The following is a 24367-nucleotide window of genomic DNA, read 5'->3' as shown; positions in this document are numbered from 1 at the left end:
TTTTTTACTGGGTCTCTGTCTGGTTTAGGAATCAAAGTAATACTGGCTTCATAAAATGAGTCTGGAAGTTTTCCTTCCCTTTCTATTTCTTGGAATAGCTTGAGAAGGATAGGTATTATCTCTGCTTTAAACGTCCGGTAGAACTCCCCTGGGAAGCCATCTGGTCCTGGACTCTTATTTGTTGGGAGATTTTTGATGACTGATTCAATTTCTTCACTGGTTATGGGTCTGTTCAAGCTTTCTATTTCCTCCTGATTGAGTTTTGGAAGAGTGTGGGTGTTCAGGAATTTGTCCATTTCTTCCAGGTTGTCCAGTTTGTTGGCATATAATTTTTCATAGTACTCCCTGACAATTGCTTGTATCTCTGAGGGATTGGTGGTAATAATTCCATTTTCATTCATGATTTTATCTATTTGGGTCATCTCCCTTTTCTTTTTGAGAAGCCTGGCTAGAGGTTTGTCAATTTTGTTTATTTTTTCAAAAAACCAACTCTTGGTTTCGTTGATCTGCTCTACAGGTTTTTTAGATTCTATCGTTTATTTCTGCTCTGATCGTTATTATTTCTCTTCTGCTGGATTTAGGCTGTCTTTGCTGTTCTGTTTCTATTTCCTTTAGGTGTGCTGTTAGATTTTGTATTTGGGATTTTTCTTGTTTCTTGAGATAGGCCTGGATTGCAATGTATTTTCCTCTCAGGACTGCCTTGGCTGCATCCCATAGCATTTGGATTGTTGTATTTTCGTTTTCATTTGTTTCCATATATTTTTTAATTTCTTCTCTAATTGCCTGGTTGACCCACTCATTCTTTAGTAGGGTGTTCTTTAACCTCCATGCTTTTGGAGGTTTTCCAGACTTTTTCCTGTGGTTGATTTCAAGCTTCATGGCATTGTGGTCTGAAAGTATGCATGGTATGATTTCAATTCTTGTATACTTATGAAGGGCTGTTTTGTGACCCAGTATGTGATCCATCTTGGAGAATGTTCATGTGCACTTGAGAAGAAAGTATATTCTGTTGCTTTGGGATGCAGAGTTCTAAATATATCTGTCAAGTCCATCTGATCCAATGTGGCATTCAGGGCCCTTGTTTCTTTATTGACTGTGTGTCTAGATGATCTATCCATTTCTGTAAGTGGAGTGTTACAGTCCCCTGTAATTACCACATTCTTAACAATAAGGTTGCTTATGTTTGTGAGTAATTGTTTTATATATTTGGGGGCTCTGGTATTCGGCACATAGACATTTATAATTGTTAGCTCTTCCTGATGGATAGACCCTGTGATTATTATATAATGCCCTTCTTCATCTCGTTACAGCCTTTAATTTAAAGTCTAGTTTGTCTGATATAAGTATGGCTACTCTAGCTTTCTTTTGACTTCCAGTGGCATGATAAATAGTTCTCCATCCCCTCACTCTCAATCTGAAGGCGTCCTCAGGTCTAAAATGAGTCTCTTGTAGACAGCAAATAGATGGGTCTTGTTTTTTTATCCATTCTGATACCCTATGTCTTTTGGTTGGCGCATTTAGTCTTTTTACATTCAGTGTTATTATAGAAAGATATAGGTTTAGAGTCATTGTGATGTCCGTAGGTTTCATGCTTGTAGCAATGTCTCTGGTACTTTGTCTCACAGGATCCCCCTTAGGATCTCTTGTAGGGCTGGTTTAGTGGTGATGAATTCCTTCAGTTGTTGTTTGTTTGGGAACACCTTTATCTCTCCTATTCTAAATGACAGACTTGCTGGATAAAGGATTCTCGGCTGCATATTTTTTCTCTTTATCACATTAAAGATCTCCTGCCATTCCTTTCTGGCCTTCCAAGTTTCAGTAGAGAGATAGGTCACGAGTCTTACAGGTCTCTCTTTATATGTTAGAGCACTTTTATCCTTAGCTGCTTTCAGAATTTTCTCTTTATCCTTGTATTTTTCCAGTTTCACTATGATACGTCATGCAGAAGATAGATTCAAGTTACGTCTGAAGGGAGTTCTCTGTGCCTCTTGGATTTCAATGCCTTTTTCCTTCCCCAGAACCGGGAAGTTCTCAGCTATTATTTCTTCAATTACCCCTTCAGCACCTTTCCCTCTCTCTTCCTCCTCTGGAATACCAATTATGCGTAGATTATTTCTCTTTAGTGCATCACTTAGTTCTCTAATTTTCCCCTCAAACTCCCGGATTTTTTTAATCTTTTTCTCAGCTTCTTCTTTTTCCATAATTTTATCTTCTAGTTCACCTATTCTCTCCTCTGCCTCTTCAATCTGAGCCATAGTTGTCTCAATTTTATTTTGCCACTCGTTGATAGCATTTTTTAGCTCCTCCTGGTTGTTCCTTAGTCCCTTGATATCTGTAGCAAGAGATTCTCTGCTGTCCTTTATACTGTTTTCAAGTCCAGCGATCAATTTTATGACTATTATTCTAAATTCACTTTCTGTTATATTGTTTAAATCCTTTTTGATCAGTTCGTTAGCTGTTGTTATTTCCTGGACGTTTTTCTGAGGGGAATTCTTCCATTTCATCATTTGGATAGTCCCTGGGGTGGTGCTGGACTGCGGGGCACTTCCCCTGTGCTGTCTGGAGTAACTTGCATTGGTGGGCGGGGCCACAGTCAGACCTGATGTCTGCCCCCAGCCCACTGCTGGGGCCACAGTCAGACTGGTGTGTGCCTTCTCTTCCCCTCTACTAGGGGCGGGATTCAATGGGGGTGGCGTGGCACATCTGAGCTACTTACACACTGCCAGGCTTGTGGTGCTGGGGATCTGGCGTATTAGCTGGGGTGGATCGGCAAGGTGCACGGGGACGGGAGGGGCAGGCTCAGCTTTCTTTCCTTCAGAGATCTGCTTCTGGAGGGGCCCTGCAGCACAGGGAGGGAGTCAGACCCACTGGAGGGATGGATCTGCAGAACCACAGTGTTGGGTGTTTGCGCGGTGCAAGTTCCCTGGCAGGAACCGGTTACCTTTGGGATTTTGGCTGGGGGATGGGCGAGGGAGATGGCGCTGGCGAGCACCTTTGTTCCCCACCAAGCTGAGCTCTGTCCTCCGGGGCTCAACAACTCTCCCTCCCGTTGTCCTCCAGCCCTCCCATTCTCCGAGCAGAGCTGTTAGCTTATAACCTTCCAGATGTCAAGTCCCGCTTGCTGTCTGAACACACTCCATCCGGCCCCTCCGCTTTTGCCTGCCAGACTCAGGGGCTCTGCTTGGCCGGCGGGCCGCCCCTCCACCCCGGCTACCTCCCGCCAGTCCGTGGAGCATGCACAGCCTCTCTGCCCTTCCTACCCTCTTCCGTGGGCCTCTCGTCTGTGCTTGGCTCCGGAGACTCCATTCTGCTAGTCTTCTGGTGGTTTTCTGGGTTATTTAGGCAGGTGTAGGTGGAATGTAAGTGATCAGCAGGACAGGCAGTGAGCCCAGCATCCTCCTATGCCGCCATCTTCCCAGGATCCCCCGCTTTGGTAAAATTACTGGATCATATGGTAGTTCTATTATTAACTTTCTGAGGAAACTCCATACTGTTTTCCACAGTGGTTGTACCAGTTCTCATTCACACCAACAGTGCGTGAGGGTTTTTTTTTCTCCACATCCTCACTAACACTTATTTCTTGTGTTTTTGATTTTAGCCATTCTGACAGGTGTGGGTTGGTATCTCATTGTGGTTTTGATTTGCATTTCCCTAATGATGAGTGATGTTGAGCATTTTTTCATGTGTCTGTTGGCCATCTGTATGTCTTCTTTGGAGAAATGCCTGTTCATAACTTCTGACCATGTTTTAATTGGATTATTTGTTTTTGGGGTGCTGAAGTATATTCATTTATATATATATATATTTTAGAAAAGTAACCCTTTATTGTATATGTGATTTGCCAGTATATTCTCCCATTCAGTAGGTTGCCTTTTAGCTTTGCTGATTTTTTCCTTCACTGTTAAGAAGATTTTTATTTTGATGTAATCCTGGTAGTTTAATTTAGCTTTTATTTCCCTTGCCTCAGAGACATATATAGAAAGATGTTGCTATGGCAGATGTTGGAGAAATTACTGCCTGTGCTCTCTTCTATGATTTTTTTTAAGGTTTCAGGTCTCACATTTAGATCTTTAATCCATTTTGAGTTGATTTTTGTGTATGGTGTGAGAAAGTGGTCCAGTTTAATTCGTGTACATGTAGCTGTCTACTTTTCCCAATACCACTTGTTAAAGAGAACTCTTTTTCCTATTTGGGAGGATATTCTTATGATAAGAGGATAGTAACTGCTTTCCTAAGTTGTATGTGAGAAGCATGTGTTTTCTTGTCTGTATCTTGTTAAGATTTCTTTTAGTAGTCATTAGTAAGGTTCACAGTTTCCAAAACCAAATGTTGAAATTCCATTCATGACAACTCCAGTTAAAAAGCCAATTTAAAGCTCAAAATTTGCAATATGAGATAAAATGGGACTAAATAGATATACAGAGTACAAAAATATACATTAGAAATGAGGCTGGGATCATACTCTAAAATGGTCAATGTTAAGTTAAACCAATACCAATGCTTTGGTTTGAGTACAAAAATAACATGAAGAAAATCTTACCTTATCAGATTAATTTGATAGTTACATGTAAGATAAATTATAGGGGAGAGCTAGAGGCAGTTAGAAAGCCTCTAAACCATTTAAAATTAATGGTTTCTCAGAGAAGAAGAATGGGAATTGTGTGTGTGTGTTGTTTGGGTGTGTGTTTTTATGTGTGTATTGTGAACAGAGCTAACAGATTGAACAGACAATGTGAGGGAAGACAATAGCAAGATATCACAACTGATTGTAGGTTGCAATGTAGAAGAATACAATAAAAATTATATTTGATACTGAGTAAGGGTAAAGCACATAAATTGGACATTCAGGAGCGGTGTTCTATTTCACAAGGAGAGTACACTGGTTTTAGATGCACTGAATTTTGTCTGATCCTGACATCTCAAAATGAAATGAACAACCAAAAAAGAAATGTGGCCTTCACATGCAGACAGATAGCAATAGGAATAAGTAACAAGGATAATGTGGACTCTCAAGACACCTTATTTGATTTTAAATAAAATTTAAAATGATTGAAAAATAATTTCACAGATGTTCAAAGTATGTTCTTCCCTTGAGACTGATTTGTAGACTCACTGGTTTAATCACATTACATGTCAAACTAGTTAATATATAAACAGCATCCCAGCAAGATTTCAAAGCTCTCTTGCTTAAACTCCTGGCAAATAATTGCCAAAATGCAACTAGAGTTTATACCATTGAACTTTGAAGGCTGAAGCCAGAAATGTATAAATGTGTATAGTTTAAAAATTTTTTTTTCAACGTTTATTTATTTTGGGGACAGAGAGAGACAGAGCATGAATGGGCGAGGGGCAGAGAGAGAGGGAGACACAGAATCGGAAACAGGCTCCAGGCTCTGAGCCATCAGCCCAGAGCCCGACGTGGGGCTCGAACTCCCGGACCGCGAGATCATGACCTGGCTGAAGTCGGATGCTTAACCGACTGCGCCACCCAGGCGCCCCTAAATGTGTATAGTTTAAATTAGCTATAGGATGTCAGGACTAGGCAGATGATTTAATTCTTTTTAAACTAGATTAATGTTGCATTCATTTTTCTATATCCTCTATTTATGCCAAAGGCCAATTTTACATAAATATGTGTATAAACTGAAACACTTATTTTTATAGTTTTCTGTTCATCTTTAATCCTAAGTTTCTTACTAGTTCACATAATTATCTTTCTATAGGCTCTAACATAGTATACTTAAAATTCAAATTTCATTGCCATGAGTTATTTGTATTGTTTTTGTATATGAAATAGACAGTTCATATTAGCATCCTAACCAAAATAATAATTATAGAGACATATTACTTTGCTTATGCATGACTTTTAAGTTATTAAATTCTTAAGTATTAAGATCTTAAATTTTTACATATGAACTTTATATTCCGCCACGAAGAGGAATTTCAATTTGACTACTAATTAAATTTCAAAATGACCAATTCATATGCAAATGAAGTAGACTTAAAAGATTTCCAAAAGCTCATATGGAACCCATTTTTATAATATTTAACTTATATTAACAAAAAGTGTATCACATCAATATAAATAAAAATGTTGCTACACACAAAATATCTAAATTAATACAGTAGTTCAAAATTTTCTGGTCAAAATTTTAAAAAAACAGAATGGAATTCTAAAGTTCAAACTAAATAAGATAGGACATAATAAACTTAATATAAAACTATATAAAATATATTATTAAACAAGGGCGCCTGGGTGGCGCAGTTGGTTAAGCGTCTGACTTCAGCCAGGTCACGATCTTGCGGTCCGTGAGTTCGAGCCCCGCGTCGGGCTCTGGGCTGATGGCTCGGAGCCTGGAGCCTGTTCCCGATTCTGTGTCTCCCTCTCTCTCTGCCCCTCCCCCGTTCATGCTCTGTCTCTCTCTGCCTCCCCCAAAAAAATAAACGTTGAAAAAAAAAAGATTTCCAAAAGCTCATATGGAACCCATTTTTATAATATTTAACTTATATTAACAAAAAGTATATCACATCAATATAAATAAAAATGTTGCTACACACAAAATATCTAAATTAATACAGTAGTTCAAAATTTTCTGGTCAAAATTTCAAAAAAACAGATGGAATTCTAAAGTTCAAACTAAGTAAGATAGGACATAATAAACTTAATATAAAACTATATAAAATATATTATTAAACAAGGGCACCTGGGTGGCTCAGTCGATTAAGCATCCAACTCTTGATCTCAGCTCAGGTCATGATCTCATGGTTTGTGAGTTCAAGCTCCACATCAGGCTCTGTGCTGATAGTGTGGAGCCTGCTTGGGATTCTCTCTCTCTCCCTTCCTCTTTCTCTCTCAAAATAAATAAATAAATATTTTAAAAAGAAATATATTATTAAGTAAAAATTTTTGAGAAAATATAAATGAAGAGGTTATGAGACATTTCAGAAAAGGGTATCATTTTACTTTATTTAAATTAATTAGCATTACAAAATTGTCAATTAACTACCTTGTTTTATTTAACATTTTTATATTTACATGATTATGAAAAGTACAGTCAACTGAGCTCTTTTTCTTTTTTTTGTTTCAATAATCAACAAACATTTATTGAATACTATGAACTTAGCCAAATGATATGTGATCTTGGATACAAATAATGGTAAACACTCTGGATGTTTATAATTTAGTCTGTAGAAAAGTTATAAATGTGAGAGAAAAGTAAGAATGAAATATGTTTTTCTGTTCATCTACACTTCACCTAATTCAATGTCTCTTAAGAAAGAGGGAAAGCAAACAAGATTTAGACTAGATAAAAAAGCCTATGTACAAGGTGTAAGTATAACTATTCCTGCATAGCACTAAAAGGTTGTATTAGTTTTCTAAGCTACATAAGAAAGAACTACAAATTAGGTGGCTTAACACAACATGCATTTATTATCTCTTTGGGTCACAAATCCAGGCACAGCTTAACTGGTTCCTCTGCTCAGAGTTTCACAAGACTGAAATCAAGATATTGTCTGAGTTGGGTTCTCATCTGAACTTGGGGATCCTTTTCTTAACTCAGGTAAGCAGAGATCAGTTCTTTTTGGTGACAAAACTGAGGTCTTCAGCATCCAGAGATCCTCCTCCATGGGTGGTTCACCAGAGTGATGTTTACTTCTTCACGGCCAGCAGGAAAGCATATTTCCAGTTTTGATACTTCTTTCAGATAGTGCCTGGACCCCATACCCAAAAATATCCCTTCTCCTGAACATTAGCTGAGTAGGGATTTTAATAACAGTTTCCCTTCATCTGTGGTCTCTCTTTCCAGAGTTTCAGCTACCCAAAGTCAAAGGTGATCTGGAAGCAGATGATCCTCTTCTGATCAACCATGAAAAGGTCACTGTAGCCTAATGCAATGTCAAAATACTTACATCGTTCACCTCACTTCATCTCATCATGTAAGCATTTTATCATCTCACATAATCACACAAAGAAGGGGAGCGCAGTACAATAAGAAATTTTGACAGAGACAGACCACATTCACGTAACTTTTATTACATGCTATTGTTATAATTGCTCTATTTTATTATTATCTACTATTACTAATCTCTTACTGTGCCAATTTATGAATTAAACTTTATCACAGGCATGTGTTTACAGGAAAAAAAAACATAGTATATGTTATAGTATATACAGGGTTCGGTACTATCTATGGTTTCAGGCATCCACTGAGAATCCTGGAATGTATACCCTGTAGATAAGTGGGACCACTCTTCCTCTGCAAAATTCTTTGACTTTTTCCACATCCTATTGGTTATACGGAAATCACATCTGTTCACACTCAAGGTGTAGGCATTACACAACAATGTGGATAACTGAGAGCAGGAAATCAATGATTCATTTTAGGATTCTCTTAAGCATTAAGGCAATAGGAGTAAGTGTGAACTTTAGTACTGTTCCAATCAGAGAGCTGAAATAAAACATTTAAACCATGAGTTTTATATTAAATTTCATCCTGAATTATTCACAACTTCACTATTGGTAATTATACAATGAGGATTAAGAAGAAAACTGGAGGCTATATCAGAAAAACTCAAGCTGTGTCATAATTTTCAATTTTTAAACTGTATTCTTCAAATCTTTTTATTTTATTTTATTATTATTTTTTTAAGTGTATTTATTTTTGACACAGAGAGGGAGAGAGAGACATAGCATGAGTGGGGGAGGGGCAGAGAGAGGGAGACACAGAATCCGAAGCAGGCTCCAGGCTCTGAGCTGTCAGCACAGAGCCCGATGCGGGGCTCGAACTCACGGACGGCGAGATCATGACCTGAGCCGAAGTTGGATGCTCAACAGACTGAGCCACCCAGGCGCCCCCAAATATTTTGATTTTAATGTCCTATTTGTCATGTAAGCAAAATTTACCTTACATTTTTTTTGTATTTTCTAAGGGTATTATTTATAGATTCATTTACTTAGTCAACAGAGAGTTGAAGTATGCCTGTAAATGTGTGAGATGCTTAAAAGTAAATATTCCAAGATGAAAAGGCTAGAGTCCTAGCCCTTAGGGATTCATAATCTAGTAGGTATATACTGTACATAAACACACAATCGTATTCATGTGGAGTTAGCATTAGTGGGTTACTGAAGTCTGGTATATAAGGGATGGGATGGAAAAGTAAAGTTTCACACTTAAAACAGAAGCAGTATCTTGAGGAAACACTCTTTGAATATTGGAAATATACATAAATTAATACATACACATACAGAAACATACATGTATGTATATTCTGTAGAAAAAAAATGAACTTATTGTCGAGTTAAGTCCCTAAGAACACCCTCACTTCTGACAGTGATTGCAAGTCTGGGAATCTTCAAGACTACCTTTAGTTTTGATAATTCACTTGAAGAACTTACACACTCCCTGAAAGCTGTCATATCCACAGTTATGGCTTAGTACAGTGAAAGCATGAAGATTAAAATCAGACAGGGCAGAGTGCAGGAAGGTTCCCCACACAGAGCTTCCAGTTGTTCTCTCCCAGTAGAGTGATAGTACTAAATTTCCTGGCAACAATGAGTGACAATATGCAGAATACTGCCAACCAGGGAAGAATTTTTATTAGGGCTTTGTCATGAGCTATGGTTGATCCTGCATGTTGCAGACCTCAGCCTCCAGTCCTTCCAGAGACTGGACTAATACTGTGTGACAATAAGTCACAATGCTAGACTACCTATTGTAGCCCAAGATCACAATGTAAATAAAGACATTAATTTTTTTTTTAATTAAAAAATTTTTTTTTAATTTATTTTTGAGAGAGGGAGAGCATGAGCCAGGGACAGGAAGAGAGGGGAGGGGAGAGGGAGACAGAGGATCCCAAGCGGGCTCTGCACTGACAGCAGTGAGCTCAATGTGGAGTTTGAACTCATGAACTGCAAGATGATGACCTGAGCCGAAGTCACTTAACTGGCTGAGCCACCCAGGCACCCCTAACAAAGATATTCTTATTAGACATTCTCATTATGATATTCCAAGTGCTTAAAGATCACTTCCCATGAACCAAGAACAAAGGCCAGATTTCTTGTTGAATAAAGTTAATTATAATTGTAAAATGAGAGTAAATATGTTTAAAAGTTGGGGGAAGTAGTATCCATGAAGGTTAATCTATGAGCTTGCTCATTACTGACCTGAAATTGGTTTTAATTATTCACAAAATGTAACTTGTTTCTATTTTACTTAATTTCTATAAATCAAAGATATGACATATTGGACAACATGAAAAGAAAAAGGAAGAATAGTTGGAGGAAAGACTTTGTGGTAAAATAATAAATAAGTCTGCAGAAGAAAACAAAGAAAAAAATTATGAAGGTTTTAGAAGCCAGGATCTAGAATGTGCAATTTATCTTGAACGTATTGAAGAAGCACAAAAGAGGGATAGGCAGGGGGACTTACAGGATCAGATTTTATTTTAAAAAAAATCATTATGGCATTCATGTGGAGAATGGTTAGGAAAAGTTTAAGTCTGGAATTAGGACTAAAAGCCAAGTAGAAAATAAGAAAGGTTTAACTAACTTATTGTAGTGGGGGTGAGAGAACCACAAATTTCAGATATGTATATTTGGTAAAGTCAATTTAAAAGAATCATAATAGTAAAGTATGAGGAAACAGGAAGAATCACAAATGAGGACAAGATTATGGTGTTGGCATGTGTGAAGGGGAATGTGCAGAAAGGATTGTGGCAGTTGATACTGATTATCTGAAAACTATTTCCAGCTCCTCTTTTTCCATTTCTCATTCTAGAGGCTGAAAAAGTCAAATGCTCGTTTTTACAGTCTATGATACACTACATTTAGTTCTCCATCATACACACACACACACACACACACACACACACACACACACGCCGGACTTGAGGGCAACATAATAAGATGAAACCAGTATTTTACTAGATGTGTGACCTACACTGAAAAATAATTATTTTAAATTTGTGGGTTACACAATGATATATGCTAATAGTTCAATGAATTTACATGGAATAGAGATTAAAAACTGACCTAGAACATTGGGTCTTCATAGTTTTGATAAAGTTGTTTTATCCAAATGGCTAAAATTATTTATAAGTATTAAGTATGGTAAACATTATGAATATTACACAGTTTTGCATGGAATGTTATGATGGAAAGGGAAACTTCAATATATTAATAGAGAAGTAATATGTTGAGAAAACAATCTTTGAATATTGGAAAGATATATATATGTATTCTCTTAAGTGTCTTTGAATGAAAAATAACTTACATTTTTGGAGGGCTTACTATTTGTGAGGTCTTGGCATTGTTATGGAGTCACTTTCTTTAAATCTTTTAATCATTTCAATAAGCAATTAAACAGATACTACAATTATCCCCTTCTAAAGTTGAAGAAATTAATCATAGCCAACAAAGGTTAATTTCTCTAGGCCTACAGTTTTAACTTCCAGGCTGCTGCCTTCCAAACCAGCATGCATTTATCCAATAGGTATGTTTACTAGATTTAGCAAATAAAATTACAGAACATCCAGTGAATTTGAACTTCAGATAAACAGTGAATAATGAATAATTTATAGTATAATTATTATGCTATAATACTGTATATACTACATTACTCCCATGTAATATTTAGGACACATTTATACCATTCCTCCAAAGGTTATTTAACTAAAATACAATTTAACCAGAATGTTGTATTTTTTCTGATAACCCTACAAACAGACTGTCAGTTTGTAGACAAGGCCTAAAGGTCTGGTCATGAACACCTTCACCTGAAAGAGAGTTCAGAGAAACTAAAGTCTGTGGGAGATCACAGATCATATCTCAGCAAGCAAAATTTCAAACAACTTGGCCATTTACTGTGTCTCATAAATAAGAAAATACTACATGAAGGGGTTATTGGAAAGGGGAATGTTTTGTATTCTACTAGACAATGTGCTATTTCTACTGTGTACAATGTCTGGTGAGATCAGTAGTGGCCTTATAGTGTTTAGTGGACTATACATGTTTAGTCTTAAGAATCTTCTGGTTGCCTTCCTTTAGTAGTTTTGTTCCACTTAGTGCTACCTTTTTCTAAACCTCAGTGTGCTAGTCTTTTACTTTTAAAATTATAGTATTATGTATTAACGAGCTAAGGGTCAAGTTAAATAGCTATTTAATTAATTTCTTAATGCTATATTTTTACCATTTAGTGAATAAATGAGAGGGATCAGTTTTCCTCTGATATCTTGGGTTATAACATATGTCTACGAATTGTGGAGGAAGCATACTGGTTAATATGCTAAATTGCTTTCTCCCTTGCTTTGTCTCTCTTGAGACTTTTTAATCTACTTTTATGTACCTACACACCAACTTCCTACTCTACCAATTAACCATTCATTACCTAATTATCTCCTCCAGCTGAGAATTCCACTTCTTTAGAATAATTTCCCCCTTGTTATCATTCTTGTAACAGTATTATTTGTACTCTTTACTAAGTGATTTCTAGTAATTTGAATTGCATTCAAATAATTCAGCTAATTTACAGCAGGCAGTTTTCAGTTTTCCTTGGATTTTTGCTATTGAAACAGGTATGCTGTAATTTTTACGGTCATTTCAGAATTATCATCCTCTCTTACAATTTTACAAAATGTACTAAGTCTCTTTTCAATGCAGAATTATAAAAATTTCCAGGATACTAAAAATTTCCAGGATTTCGTCATGTATCACTAATGAGTCATGGAATGAATACTATGGATAAGTAATATTATTTTGTGATTCTGAGTATTTAGACAAATGAAACAAATATATTCCCATTGTAAAGAAGTTTTTTTTTTTTAATTTTTTTTTTCAACGTTTATTTATTTTTGGGACAGAGAGAGACAGAGCATGAACGGGGGAGGGGCAGAGAGAGAGGGAGACACAGAATCGGAAACAGGCTCCAGGCTCTGAGCCATCAATCAGCCCAGAGCCCGACGCGGGGCTCGAACTCACGGACTGCGAGATCGTGACCTGGCTGAAGTCGGACGGTTAACCGACTGCGCCACCCAGGCGCCCCAAAGAAATTTTTTTTTAAACGTATCCATTATATGATGGAGTAACTGGTGTTCAGATTAACTCTCCCACTATAAAGAATGGTAAGAGAAGACAATTGTTTTCAGGCAATGGGAACAGGCAGAATTTGGTGCTGATATGTCTGTAAGGGAAACTCTACAGTTTGAGTTTCACATAAATTCTCAGCTACATACCTATGGGTAACTTCCCACTCAACCATAGAGTTGGGATCCTAAAAAAGAATGAAATCCCACAAAACTGAGGAGAGAGTAATTAGAGTTTGAGGTGAGTGAAGTGGCTGGAATCTGTGGGGTGAAGCATCAGAGACAGCAGCACTCTGTACAGTGGGAGCTCCACAGGTCAGGGTGAAGGCTCATGCTGGTGTACAAAGGCTGGGAAATATATACACAGTTTTACCAGATACCAGCCTTGGAAGGGCTGAGTAGCAATGAAGCAGTGCTGGTCACGGGGAAGTTGCAAAAAGCTGCTTCTGTGGACATCTGGCCCCACCATTAGAGAGATCTCCTTAACATGTAGCTGAGATGTCAGAAAGGCCTCAGAATAAGAATCACATCCTAACAAAGCTGAAACCGAAGTCCTGAAAAAAAAATCCTTGGGAAAGGTTGTGAAATTTGAGTGCTCAAATAGTGAGACTTAGGAAAACACTTTGGGCCTACATCAACAAAGTATGAAAACAAGTCTAAATAATAACTAAACTAACTAAATAAAAATAACTAAACAATAACTAAACTGCCACCTTAAATAAAAAATACTTAGAAAAAGATAACAGAATTCTGCATTTCTACAAGATAGAATTCACAATGTCCACTATTTAATTTAAAACAATATGATAAGGAAAGATGGGGTTAAGAAGGTAGGGTGGGAAAGGTTAAGACTTGAGGTCCCTGAATGAAGGAAAGCACACATATTTTATAACAGTGCTGGGAATATCTGACCATGAAAACAACTTCCTCAGGTCTGATCATGAGAAAAGGTCCCTCAGCCTTAAAGTTTTTCTTAAGAATGTAACAGACACTACCTCCTCTCCCCTCATGTTTCCTACAAAAATGAACAACTCAGCACCTACAGTTATCACCCCAAGAAAGTGGGGTGGGAGGAGGGAGGAACAGACCCAAATCCTATAAAATAAAGTCCCTTGTCCATAGTCAGGGAATTCACTTTCCAATGTCCCCTCTCTTCAAAGAAAGCTTTAATACTATTCTTACTTTTTAAACTTAAACTCTAATAAACCTTTTCCTGCTGCTCATTTTATTTTGTGTCCACCTCTTCATTCTTCGAAGCTGCGAAACAAGGAACCCTGATATTGAGGTAAAGAATCCTGCAACAACTACAGCCAAAACAAAAACAACTATCATCAGCCAAGGCACCAAAATGATAAGTGAGGGAAAGAATTGTCTTTTGAATAAACACTGCTGGGACAACTGGATAGCTACATGGAAAACAATGAAGTGGACTCCTGCCACACATCATATACAAAATATAGATCAAAATGGATCAAAGAAAGTTACATATTATCTAAAATTATATAACACTTTTCATTAATTTTGTTTTGAAAAAAATTAAATTTATTTTGAGAGAGAGAGAGAGAGTGAGCATTTGTGCAAGTGGGGAAGGGGCAGAGAGAGAGAGAGGGAGGGAGAGAGAGAGAAGGAGGGAGAGAGACAGAATCGCAAGCAGGCTCTGCACTGTTATTGCAGAACCCGATGCAGGGCTTGAATGCACAAAGTGTGAAATCATGACCTGAGCCAAAGTTGGACGCCTAACTTACTGAACCACCCAGGTGCCCCTAAAAGTATATAATATTTAATAGAAAACAAGTGCAGATATTCATAACCTTGGAGTAGGCGATGGTTTCTTAGATATGACACCAAAAGCACAAGTATCAGAAAAAAAAAAAAAAAGAAAATCTGTTGGACTTCATCAAAATTAAACACTTCTGTGCTTCTAAAAACCCCAAAAACTAAAAAGACAAGCCACTGAATGGGAGAACATGTTTATAAATCATATTTCTGATAAGAAACTTGTATTCAGGGGGTGCCTGGTTGGGTCCGACTTCTGCTTATGTCATGATTTTCTGGTCCGTGAATTCAAGCACCTCATCCTCCTTGGGTTCTGTGCTGACAGCTTAGAGCCTGGAGCCTACTTCAGATTTTGTGTCTCCCTCTCTCTTGCTGCCCCTCCCCCTGCCGCCTCGCTCTCTCTCTCTCTCTCAAAAATAAATAAATATTAAAAAAAAGAAACTGGGTATTCAGAATATATAAAGAACTCTTACAACTTAATAAAAAACCAAAACACTCCTTTAAAAAATGAACAAAGGTTCTGAATAGATATTTCTCAAAAATAGATATACAAAAAGCCAATGAGAACAAGAAAAGATGCTCAAAATCATTAGCCAGCAAATGCAAACCAAAACCACAATGAGATACAACTTCACACCCACTATGATGGCTATGATAAAAAAAAAAAAAAGGCAGATAACAAGTGAAGATGTGGAGAAACTGAAACCCTCATACATTGCAGATAGGAATGTACAATATGCAGTCCCTTTGACAAAGAGATAGGCAGTCCCTCAAAAATTAAACACGGAGTTAACATGACCTAGCAATACTACTCCTAGGAATCTACCCAAGGAAATAAAAACATAAGTTCACAGAAACTTCCATATAAAGGCTCGTAAATATAATAATCACGATTAACCATCAGCAAGTGGAAACAATCCAACTGTCCATAAACCGATGAATAAAGAAAATATCCAGTACCTGTGAAACGAAGCCTCATTCACAAAAAGGAAAAGACCGCCAAGTTTTGCGCTTGCGCATTTCGTGCCTAAGGAACAGAGCGGAGAGATCTCGCGGGATCTCAGGCGAGCGTCTGTTTGCAAACGCAGTTGTGCTGGCGGGAAAGGTCTTCTCAGACCCAGTTTTGAGCTACGGTGATGCTCCCTGCCCTGAGCGGGTGAGGCAGAGGTGTGACGGCCAGAGTGGCGGTGAGGAGAGGCGTCACAGCTCCAAGGAAAGGAAGTCAGTTATTCCATGGAGTCTGTGGGGCGTTAAGGGTGCCTTTTGCAAATATTTCTGCCTCAAAACAGCCTGCAGTCCGGCTCCTCCCTGCGGTGGGGCACCCTTCAGCTGAGACTTTTGCTGAAGTCTCCTCTCGGGGCTGGCCTCCCTGATCCTCCACGCGACCAGATGGGGCTCTCTTCGGTTGTCTCCGGAAACGCCCAGACAGCAGCTCATCTCAGAGGTAAAATCCCCCACCCTTAGCCCATGACCCCTGCAGCTGCCTGGTCTGAGGGTTAGCCTTGCCCCCCACTTGCCCTGCCAGGCCGACCCCTAGCAAATGCCATGTCTTTTTGTGAAGCCAGACCCTCAAACACAAAGACCAGCCCCTCTCACACCCTCGGGCCCTCCACCTCCATACAGCCTTTGGTCTTGAACTTTCTTTTGCAACCCTAGCCTCCATCCACTGTCTGGGATTAATACAACTAGTAGATAGGAATTTACTGATAATGGACTATAAAATGAGATATTTGTTCAGAGCCATAATGCTGTGCGTGTGTGTGCATAATTTTTATTTTATTTTTTGAATGGAAAAATGGCTGAATTTTATTTTATTTTATTTATTTTATTATTTTTGAATAGAGAAATGGATGAGTTATCTAGTCCAACTTGCCTTTTACAGATGAGGAAAGGGGGACCCCACGGGGTCTGAATGACCACGTGTCACGGGAATTTTGTAATGGCCCACCGTAAAAAATGCTGTTTTTCATGGAACCTAATTTAAGAAAATTTTAGAAACCCTTTATTACGGATTATGTCCTAACTTTGTGTGTGTGTGTGTCTGTTACAATGTCTTTATAAAGTTAAGATTTATATAGTAGGGGTTTGGCATATTTAATAACGTCAGTTGGCAAAATAAGTAATATCTCCTTTTTTGGGGCACCAAAAAAAAAAAAAAGAAAAATTGAAGTATTGATGTATATTACAACATGGATGAACCTTAAAAACATTAGGCTGAATGAAAAAAGCCAGTCATAAGAGGTCATGTATGGTTTTATTTTTACTAAATGTGTAGAATAGGAAAATCTATAGAGAATAAAAGTGGAGTAGTGAAGGAAAACAGACTGACTGCTAAAGGGTCCACGGTTTCTTTTGGGGGTGATGAAAATAAAGTGATTACGGTGATGGCATGACTCTGTGGATATAATAAAAACAATTTGTGTTGTTAACTTTATTTATTTTTTTAATTTATTTATTTTTGAGAGACAGAGCACATGTGGGGGAGGGGCAGAGAGAATGAGACAGAATCCAAGCAGGCTCCAGGCTCTGGTCAGCACAGGGCCGGACGTGGGGCTCAAACTTACAAACTGTGAAATCATGACCTGAGCTGAAGTCAGACACTTAGCCAGCTGAGCCACCCAGGTGCCTGTGTTGTTAACTTTAAATAAATGGTTTAATTATATGGTATGTTAATTAACTCAATAAAGCTGTTGCTTACCCCACCCCCATCAATGATCATACAAAGGAACAGAAATATATGTGTAATCCATAGTTGTGGGAAAGCAGTCAATAAAAAACAAACCTGAAATGGTATAGAAGTTAGACTAAGCAAATACAGATTTAAAGCATCCATTATAAATAATTAAAGGAAAAAGATCTGAATTAATTATAAATGCTAATCTCATCACATAAGCAGAGACAATAATAATGAACAGACAATAAATTCTGGAATTAACTAAAATTATAGATGGCAGAAAAAAGAGCAGTAGATTGAAGACAGATCTGTAGCAATTACCAATTTGAGGAACATAAGGATAATGATTGAAGAAAAATGAACAGTTTGAGGGACCTGAGTGAGACAATACCAAATAACACATTGGGACAGAGAAAACTTTTTGGAAAATAAAAAGCTAAAACCTTACATTTAGATTACAGTAGCTGAGCAAACCACAAATGGTATAAATATAATCATAAGAATATTGAGGAAAGTAGTCAAAACTGTAGAAAATTAATTAAAATCTTGAAAACCACCAGAAGGGGGGGAAAAAAAAACAACAGCTAAAAATGTTTTGTACAGGTGAACAATGGTAAGAATTATTGTTGACTTCTCATCAATAACAGTAAAGCCGAAATAATGATATATGCCACACACTGATGAATTCATAATTTATGTAGAGATAAAAGATATGGCAACAATCATAAAAGAATGTGAGATATTAAATAGAGTTGTAATGTTAAAGTTAATTATATTTGCAAAGATGGAAGTGGGAATTTGGACATGAAGTGAGAAAAGGGATATAAATTATTTGCATGAAGATGACTTAGTGTCTCAGAGATTTAATTCTTGGACAGAATTCTTACTATTATGCTGGGCATTGTGTAGTAGGGTACAGACTACATCAATGAGCAAAATACACTTTGTCCCTATTTTTTTTTTAATTTATTTATTTAACTTGAGAGAAAGAGAGAGAGAGAGGGAGGCAGAGAGAAGAGGAGAGAGAGCATCCCAAGCAGGCTCTTGGACTGTCAGCTCAGAGCCCAATGTGGGACTCAAACTCATTGTGAGATCATGACCTGAGCTGAAATCAAGTGAGATGCTCAACTGACTGAGCCATCCAGGCACCCCTTTGTCCTTATTTTAAGTAGTGGCAGTGCAAAAGGCCATAATGAAGAGTCTTGCAAGGAAGACAATTATACTGATGTTAATTTAGAGTTGAAATAAGTAGTAAGGAATATTACAGTATAGAATTTGATAAAGATTATGTGGAGAGTTATTTTTGATAGTGATACAGAGCAAAAGGATGTTATATAACATTAAGTAAATATTTCCATAATGTTGTTTATATATTGTTTTATCCCCAATTTATGATGAGCTCCTTTGAGGCAATAACAATATTGTTCACCTTTGGATCTGTTTGCTATACCTAACCATGTGTCTGACACAGCACAAAATTAACCTTCAAAGATCATGACATTTCAAAAGAGAAGTGAATTACACAATATAGTAATTCCTAGACAGATTATTGCCCTATGTAAGGTCTTAAAAAATTGATAGGTAAGTTAAAATTTCCTGGATGGAGAATAATGTCCAGGTATATTTTCAGGATACCGGATACCCAGTTTTGGGATAACACTTAGAAACAACACACATTCTATAGTCCTGGTGCTTAAATGTCCTTTTTATATTAATAACTTTAAGTATTAGGAGAAAATTGTTGTCCTAGTATTCAGGAAACTTTCTATTGTGTCCCTTGTGAATATTTTTGACTTGGGAACCTAGTATCATTTGTTTTCCTTATGTAGCTCAATTTTAATTATTATGTAATAGTGAGTATTTTAATTAAAAAATAAGAACTAGATGCCTGATTATTGTATTTTATAATATCTAAAATCTAAAAGTCTAAATTTTTATTTAACTATATTCTATTTTGTTTTGTAATGTAGCATAGAGAATAATATAAAGTATATATTACCGTGTGTTAATAACACATTCCTTAAATTACCATTGTTTTATAAGATTCTTTGTCTCCTTTGGACATTTGAAACTAGATGTTTGAAAGAAAAATTCAATTTTCATTTCAAAGTTTTCTTTTTTGGAGGATTGGCTATTTCCTTGTATAGATGTCAGTGAATTTTTCTGATTCCAGTAATTCATTTTAACACGTTTTTATTATGTTAACATAGTTAATTTTTGTTTTTTTGGAACTGTCAGTGGAAAAAAAGGAAAGGAATTTATTCAGATATTTTTAAATGTTTAATTTGAATCTATTAACACAACTAGCAAACATATGGCAAAGCAAAATGTTTACATTTCAGCAAAATTCTCTCATCTTTTCAAATTTTAGCAGTGACTTACAGTTTTTAGATACATAATGCAAAAGTGATTGCCATACATTTTACTGAAAAGTAAATGAATGGCTGAGGGCATTAATATAATATCAAATCTTTCACATCTAGATTATTTAAATTTATACCAACCAAGTTAATAGTTTTAGTTACTAATCCATAGCTGATGAATCTGTCACAAATCCATTAATTTTCTAAAAGTATTCATGGAGTCTTTATGATTATACTACACAATAAAAATTCAAAAATAAAACACAGTCCTTGCTCTAAATATTTTCATAATTTAGTCTGGGGAATATGCTTTTAAAGAAGAAAAAGGGGTGCTTGGGTGGCTCACTTGGTCGAGCATTGGACTCTATTTCTGCTCAGGTCATAATCCCATGGTTGTGGGATCAAGCTCTGTATTGGGTTCCATGCTGAGTGTGGAACCTGATTGGGATTCTCTCCCTCCCTTCTTCCTCTCCCTCTCTCCCCTTCTGTCCTTCCCCTGCTCTCACTCATACACACTCTTTCTCAATAAATACATAAATAAAATGTTTAAAGAAAAATGTAACAGCAGCAGTAGGGTTGGGTGGTATGGGCCCAAAGTAGATATGGTTTTAAGGTCGTATATTTTATTCATTAATATTACACAGCTTGAAATCTAAGAATGATTGAGAGATAACAGATGTGGCATTAGTTAGCATTTTGATTTGGAACTGTCCAAAGGAGTTTAGAAATATCTGTTGATACATTAAAAATACACACCTCCAGGTGTATATCAGCCTGAGTGTACATCAACATGAACCATGAATGAGAAATACGTATCTATAACTATCTATGATACAATTTCTAACTAAAAATCTATGTATCTATCTATCATCTATTTATTCACAAATCTCAAAATTATGAAAAGCCACCTCTCAGGGTTTATTAGAGAAAAGTCATTAGATGTTAACCATCCTGAAGATAGAAGCCATGCCTAAATATTCACGATCTGGTATCAACAGACTTTTTTCTGAAGGGTTTGGTAGTAAATATTTTTGACTTTGGGGGCCATACGGTATCTATTGCAAGTACTCAGTCCTACTGTTGAGCAACTGAAGACAAAGCGAACAAATTGGTGTGACTAGATTTGGTTCATTGACTAGGTTTCTCACCGGTATTTATATATTCCCACAGCTAGCACTGTGGTTGCATTGTGTAGTATCTCAACTAATATGAAAAACTAAGATGAAAAACTATGATTTTACTTAAAGAACATGGATGCTATAGATGATTGGATTGGATTCCTGGTTATATTTTCTGGTACTGATTATGTGTTTTAAATAGAAATTACTAGGGGATAGAAAACAGTAAACAAAGTAAAATTGTTTTAGAATAACCTATCCCAAAAGTATCCCATGATCACTGATTCTGAAGAATATTTAATTAGACATTTTGTCAAAAAATGTTCCATGTTAAATTCAGTTTAAATAATGTCTTGTAAAACAAAGGTTAAAGGTTCAAGCAAGTGTCAAAACATGTACTGTGAGATGTAAGAGATGCCTGGACTACTTTAAATGATTCCTCATATTTATTTTACTGCCAACTTCTAATTTCCAAAATCTTCTATTCAGAACAAACATCAGGGATGATATGAATAGTTTGGGGCTGCCGTATGTCACTTAGTCTACAAAACTCATTGATTCATTTATGTACAATCATAAGTAATCACTTGAAATACGGTAAGAGAGCACAGTCAATTGTGTACAAAAGTGTGGTTATTTCTAAAATTGTATGCACCCACACTAAATGATTTGATTAAGAAACAAATTAGTCACTATATTACTTGTTATCACAGCAATTAAGGTATTTTAACTGGTATTTGGCTTTGGGGCATAGACTAATATGCCATCTTTTTTATTGGAAAATAAAATGTATAAATTCTTAATGTTTCATTAAAACATAGATAGCTACCTTTAAAATATTCTCAAAAGGATTCAGAAGAAGAACATTGGGATATATTTTAGAAAAGGCATTAAAATTTCTGGTAATTAAGGGAAAAAATGAACCCTCTTTTTAAGCCATGCATGCATTGTGTTCAAGAGATAAGTTTGTGGTTTGCTACTCTACTGTAATTAAAAGAGATGTTAATTCAATGTGCAAAGAGGAGATGGTCCTTTATTTAGACAGCTAAAATATGTAAAGACACAAGTTAAAGGTTAGTGGAGGAAATTGGAAAACTAAAGGATTAGGATCTGAGAAAATGTACCTATTGGAAGATGAAATTTCCACATGGTCTGTGCCCCCAGAGAAATCTGTAGATTCCTCTACTTTAGTATTTCAGTTCACTGTTGTAATTTGTTGTAATTATTTGTGTACTCTAAACTTCTCAACTGCACTGAAGAATCCTCCAGGGCAGAAACTATATTTCTTAGTCTGTATATCCATGGTTTCTCGTATAGTAGCTGACCCATAGTTGGTTCTCAATAAATCTTGGTTGAGTGGATATATTGCCTGATTACAGAAGGGATGACAAACTGAATGTGGCTTTCTCTCCTCCCCTTGTAAAGGCTTTTGGTTTCCCTCCCAAATAATGCCATCAGTAGCATGCTGTTGTCCCTGTCCTACCGCTACATTGCTTGTTGGCTAATGGTTTACAACTTTGCCCTTCTCTAGAGACTTGCCCTTAGCTTGAAGGTGGTTCAGAGGATGGTGTTATATTTTTACTCTGGACATGAATTTCACCAATAAAAAATTGAGGTAACATTGATTAATTTACAGTGCTGACAGGATAATTAAAATTAAATTTATAAAATTTATATGCATGCCCAGTGTAATTATGCACAGTACAGTTTCTACAAGTATGCACAGCATCCCCAAAATAAGTGTTACATATTATTTCTAGGGAAGGAAATGTTCCTAAATTCATGTTGCCTTACTAATGAGTCATGCATTTAATGAGAAAAAAAAAATCTTGTAATTTTTTCTAAAATTGATTCTCTACTAAGATAAATCTTCAACTTCTGAAAATGTTGGAATTATATTGACTTGCAAATTTGTTTTATTAGAGAAGGAGTATATATTATTTCCTACGCAAAGTTTATGAGACCAGTTAATATTTAAAATGTTGGGAAAGTAACATGACAAACTGCAATTTCTTTACTGCTCACCACTCAAAGCAATTTATGTATTCAAATAAGTTAGAAACAACTTTCTGTTATCAGTTAAAATATTTCATGTCACCTTCCTACCATTATAGTTCAAGATGCTGAGACTTACTCTAATATCACCCTGAGTTGATGAGAGTTCAGTTAATTGTTTTATTTGGATGTCAGTATGCAACTCATATTTCAATTTCTAAATAGAAAACAAAAACCCTATAAGTGATAAAGTTTGTAGGATGCAGTAATGACATTGCTTTCAGGTCAGTCATTATTAATTTGGGGGTGGGGATAAGTAAAAAACAAAACAAAACAAAACTTATTTTTTAATTTATTTTTTTAACTTAGAAGTCAGGAAACAGAAGTTATACTTCATTCAGAAGTGATGTTGGGGACACCATGCCCCAAAGCTACTAAGTATTTTTCACTTTGAGCCTTCAAATGAAGCCAATCCATTTCAGGGTTGCAAATGTTTCTTCCTTCCTTCCTTCCTTCCTTCCTTCCTTCCTTCCTTCCTTCTGTCAGTATTTTTTTGATGAGTGATTCTTAATAAAGAGGAAATCATAGACTCTAGAAAGAACAAGTTGAAAAGTTCAGACCAACTGAAGTACTCAAGTTGGATTTGCTATTAAATTAATATTTTCTTATATAGAGAGTGGTATTAAGAGGAAGACTCAATGTTGACTTAGCAGCATTAAAAAATAATTGAAGGGTCACCTGGGTGACTCAGTCGGTTGAGCATCTGACTTCGACTCAGGTCATGATCTTGCATTTGTGGGTTCAAGCCCCACATCAGGCCCTGTGCTGACAGCTCAGAGCCTGGAGCCTGCTTCTGATTCAGTGTCTCTCTCTGCCCCTCCCCTGCTCATGCTCTGTCTTTCTCTGTCTCTCAAAAAATAAAATAAAACCTTAAGAAGTTTAAAAAAATGATTGAAAATCGAAATTTAGTATGTTACTTAAAAATGAATACATGTAACTTACAATTATAAAATCAGGCACATTTTTGTTACATTATTTTAACAGTATAGAAATCATAGTGTTGTATTATAGTATTTCAAAATTATGTTCAAGAAGAAAATAAAGACAATGAAATTCAGTTAAAAATGCTAGTTCCTGAGATAGACTAACACTACAAAATATTTAAGGTATTTAAATTAAGAAAAGCTGGAGATAACAAATAAATGAAAAAAAGCATTCAGCTTTACCCTTTATCTAACATGCCACTTTGCCAGTAGTTACGTTTTATGAACAATACCTTAGGGTGTTTCCTCATATATGGCACCTTTCTGGAAGAAAGAAAAATGTGAAAGAACCTAATGATTATAATTATTTCCTCACAT

This window comes from Prionailurus viverrinus, chromosome F1 (assembly GCF_022837055.1).
Source record: "Prionailurus viverrinus isolate Anna chromosome F1, UM_Priviv_1.0, whole genome shotgun sequence".
NCBI classification, from domain to species: Eukaryota; Metazoa; Chordata; class Mammalia; order Carnivora; family Felidae; genus Prionailurus; species Prionailurus viverrinus.
This window is presented reverse-complemented; position numbering follows the sequence as displayed.